Consider the following 5218-nt stretch of genomic DNA (forward strand, 5'->3'; position numbering starts at 1 on the left):
ACCTTTCACATACCCTGAGCAGACCTGGTGATCTGGCACTTTGCATTGCCCACCCCCCCCACCCACCACCCACCCCCATCTCCTATGAGCCCCATCGGCAAGCATCCAGGCCCCCTGCACCTTCCCTCTCCTGTATGCCCCCCCGACCCCACAGGATTTCAAATTATTAGAAAGAAAATGTTCAGATTCTGCAGGCTCAGCATCGCCCCCCTGTCCAGCATATCCTCCTGTTCTGCAATAACAAACGCGAGAGGGGGGTACACACTGAGAAAATAAAGCAATCAGTATCGGCCATTGTGTGATTTCCACCACAGAAGCAGAAAAAGTGTTGAGACTGCATTATGAAAAACAAGCAGAGAGTAAGGAAACACCCCCGGAATAGCAAGAAAACGTCTCCAGCTAAGATTAGTTTTCTTATTACTTGACTCTTTTTTTTCTCTCTTTCTGCATTTTTTCATGTCTGAAATATTCAGCTTCTGACCTTTGGCTTGTTTATTGTCTGCCCGTCCATCCAGGGTGTGAATTACCAAAAGCGCCCTTTTTTTCTTTCTTACTGTTAAAACTCATTCAGCAAAATCACACTTTTGAGAATATGTGCCCCCTTGGTATGAATTCAGTTTGTTCTGTCGTACCATACAGGTGACAGTGTTCAGCTTGATGTGCCATTATTGTTTCTTTGCCTGAAGATAGCTTCTAAACTGATCCTCAGATGATATATAAGCACCCTAAATGGATGACATTCTCAGGTTTATGACATTTTTGCTCGATTAGATATCATGCAGCACAGGATAGATAAAATGTGGTAAACGCCAACTAATCAGGACATAACATGACATTCACCTTGCCATGAGCATCTATTGGGATCATCCAAATTTCAAGATTCAAGCGTCAGAACTTAATTTCCATAGCAGAGGAGTATGCTGTAATGTGCCTCGTGACAGACAGGGGTATAATAAAAAGATAAAATGAATTCAGATAACTGCTGGCACAAACCTGCATGTCTCATTTCCCAAACCATATGTTCAAACCGTCTGTTGCAGTCTCAGCGAACTGCAATATAAGACACTATTTGTCTTACTCAGCGATCTTGTCTTCATTTTGCGTCTGCATCTTTGTCTTCACCCTCTCTGTCTTCTCCGCCTCAAGGAATCTGATATTCTCTCATTATTAATCTCTCCTTCCTTATAGTGTCTCTGCTCCAGTCAACATTCCTCTGTGTTACATTCCCACAATGCAGCACATTTCAGGCCATAAATCATTAATTGGAAGCACAAAGTCTGTGACGGTCCTCAGTAACACTGGCACAATGCACTTTATAATTTGAGGTTTGTGGGAACGAAAAGATCTCGACAGATTTATTTGTTTCCTTCCTCCACGAGTGATTCGAGCAGCAAATTTTCTCGCTGTCAACATATACTGTCTTCATATGTGAGCTATACCATCGCTACGCGCCGCACTCACTGACCACATTATGACCTGCATATCACTTCATACAAAAAACAGGCATTTTACATGCTACGCTCCATGGATCATGTTGACAGCACTGTTATTTAGTGTTTCGTCAGTTGGATGACTTTCAAGTTCATCGCAATGCTCTATAGACGGTCTACAGTATGCTTTAAGTGGATCTTTGTTGTGGCTGTTGTGGTGTTTTTCATCTGCAGAGTAAATGCTAAACCAATTAGTTGATTGATTAACGATGTGTAAGTCATTTATGTATCAAAAATTTCAAGCATTCACTGGTTCCACTTCCACCCTATCAAATGTGACAATTTCTTGATTTTTTTCTGTTTTGCTTTGTTTTTTTGATAGTTAAAAAAATAACATTTGGCGTCGTGGAGTAGACATGTAAACCACAAGGTCCCAACTTTTATGTATAAATGAGTTATAATTTGTTTAAATGAGAGTCAACAAAGTATTTCAGTGTTTGGAAAGATTTTTGGACGCCTCCCAAACCTTGTAAAACTGTGCAAGCTAGTAACTCGGAGGGTACTAGCAAGACCACTGTAGACGCAAACATGCTACAGGCTTTCTGAGAGATAGTCAAAGAAGATATTCAAGAAGAGAGCAACGGCCTACGAGAAGAAATCAAACAAGCCATCTCTCCAGTAAAAATTGCCCTTGATGAATGTAGTGACAAACTGTGTGATCACGATCAAAGGGCTGAACAATCTTTGGATCTATGGATCTCCGCTTGTTGGCTAGCACAGTTGAGCAGTGATTATAAAAAATAACAGGTCAAAACTGATGATCTTGAAAATAGGGGATGCCAATGTAACTTACATACAGTATCATACTGTAGGAGTACCTGAGTATATTATCTATCCCCAAAGGGAAATTTCAGTGTTACAGCAGCTATCACATAAATGACAAAGAACACAAAAATCACACCTATCTTACAAAACACACAATGAGATGTGTGTGTGAATTACCAATATATATATATATATATATATATATATATACATACAAAAGTACTATACTGAATAAAAATAAGTAGAAGCAGAAAGATAGCATAAAAATAGAATTTTAAATTTTAAGGCATGATATTGCTATCAATGTGCAAATTTAATGTTAAATGTCCATTGTGCATTGTCATTCAGTGGAGGAGTCATTGTTGATGCTACTGCAGTGGACAGGAATGAACTCCTGTAATGGTCCTTATTGCAGCAGAGCTGAAAGAGCATCCGACTGAAGACACTCTGTTGTCTGACCAGAGGGTTGTCCTTCTCTTCAAGACCAACTCTAGGGGCTCCAGAGCAGTCCCCAGCACAGAGCCTGCTTTCTTTATCAGTTTATTTATCAGTTTTTCAGAGTAGCCGGTTCTGATGCTGCCGCCCCAACAGATGGCTGCAAAGATAATCACACTCATCACAACAGACTGATAGAAGATATGTAAAATCTTGCTGCAAACACTGAAGAAGCTAAGCTTCCTCAAGAAGTACAGCCTCAGTGTTATATTTCCAGTCCAGTCTGTTGCAAGGTGAATGGCCAGGTATCTGTAGCCCTCCACCACCTCCACCTCTTCCCCCAGGATTGAAATAGTGTTTAGTGTAGTCCTGGTCCTCCTAAAATCCACAATTGTCTCCTTCATCTTGGTCACATTTAAAAGGAGGTGGTTGTTTCCACACCATGGTGTCTTCTACTCCAACCTTGGGGTGGAAGGCAAACTGCAGCTGGTCTAGAGAGGCGCTCACCTGATGTCTGAGATGGGCCAATAACAGTGTCTCCAGGACTTCCATGATGTGTGAGGTTAGGGCAACAGGTCTATAGCCATTGAGGGCAGGTGGAGAGGACTTCTTAGTTCCAAGGAAAGCAGAACCTCATCTTCCCAGATTACAGTGTCAACTCAGGTAGACACAGAGCAGCATTCAATGAGGTGAAAGGACTCCTTTGGAAAGAAGAGGGGACCCAGTATGGTCTTCTATATCCAGCTCAAGGTCTCCTTCAATGGGCAGGTAAAGATGTTCGAAACCCCACAGGCAGCAAAGGACTTCATCATGACCAAGATCTGACCAGCCCCAGTTTAAGGGGGAAAAAAGATTAAAATGTCCTGTATAATAAGTTGACTAAGGTTACTGATCCCCCCGACAGACTTTTGTTTGACTCTGTTAATGCCTAACCAACTATTTTCTGAGTTCATAAGTTTTGTTCCAGTAATAAAGCTGTCAACATAGGCTGGGTATGTTAGGCTGTTTGGTCAATGAAACAATGATCCATTCGACTGGATTTAACTGTGGGGGGAAGTTTTAATGTTTATAACTGATGTGTGCCTTGGATTTCATTCATACTCTAAAAGGCAGTTCTTTTGTGTTATTGATTATGTGCTTATGGAACTAGTTGTTAAGCTCTCTGGAGCCTTTCGGCCATAGCCTCTACATGGCAAGCGATGAATTTCCTATGATAACAAACCGAAGCCATGGGGTTAAAGGGCAGGTCTCGGTGGGATGCGCTCGTCTTCTTTCTCTTGGCGGTCTGGGCTGGTGATGTTTACCCTACCATTGCACAACTGTCTTGAATTACAATTGACTCCACCCATGCTGTTACTGTAATCAAGACAGGTGCTGTCTTGTACGTTATGACTGTCATTATAAAGTCAATTTGTAGTGTTTTTTCTTCGTGTTGATTCTCTTTATCAGTGAACTGAATCACTTATTGAATATACGCATTATAGTTCAGAAAACCTACTTATTAAAGAAACGATGGTTGAGATTAGGAGTGTTTCTTGTGATCTCAGGAGAAGCTAGGAAGCTTTGGGAATCTTCTGTTTTTTTCTTCAGAGGATGACACTGAGGATAATGGGGAGGGGAGGGTTTATGTTTTTGCTTTTTGTGTTTATGTTTTTTATTTATTTTGTCTTGTTTAAATGTATTAAGGTTTACTATATGGTCACAGTTAATTCAAATGTGTGATACCTACACCCTCAACTTCAGAAATTAATGGTTGCCATATTAACTTTATCAGCTGGAATGTTAGGGGGCTTAACCACCAAATCAAATATAATAAGGTATTATATATAGTATAATATAACGCACCTAGAAAATATAGATCGCCCTAAAATTAAGAAAAATTGGGTTGGGCAAATTCTAAATTCAATAGTAAAGCTAAGGGTACTGCAATCCTTATTAAGTAATCTACTCCATTTATTGTCTCTGATGTAACAGCCTACCCAAATTGGCTCATTATTTAATACCTATTTAATTTTAGCAAATGTATAATTGAGATAATAGTAATTTTTTCAGAAATTTTCTTTACTCTTTATCTGGTATTGATACTCACGAATTAATACTTGACTGGAGATATAAATATTATTATGGATCCAGCACTAGACCACACACACCACACTCAAAGTCCCCTTTGGTTTTACAGTCATATCTAAAGATGATGCTTGGCAATTTCTTTTCAACCAGACAATACTCATTTTTCTTTCGGGTGCATGAAACATGCTCACGTATTGACTACTTCTTTGTTGATAAAGAGCGACTATTCAATGCCAAAGCATGCACATATAATACTATTGTAATATCCAATCATAGTCCTCTTGTTTTAGAGCTCAGCTTCCCAAATCAACATTCAGTTTACTCATGGTGGCTTAACCTTCTCTTACTATCTGATGAAGGATTTTATCCAGTGCATTTCAAAATAGATTGATATTTTTCTGAAAACAAATATAACTACTGATGTAACCATAATACTATTTGGGAAAGTTAAAATCATT

Source organism: Thunnus maccoyii, chromosome 7, assembly GCF_910596095.1.
Source record: "Thunnus maccoyii chromosome 7, fThuMac1.1, whole genome shotgun sequence".
Classification (NCBI taxonomy): domain Eukaryota; kingdom Metazoa; phylum Chordata; class Actinopteri; order Scombriformes; family Scombridae; genus Thunnus; species Thunnus maccoyii.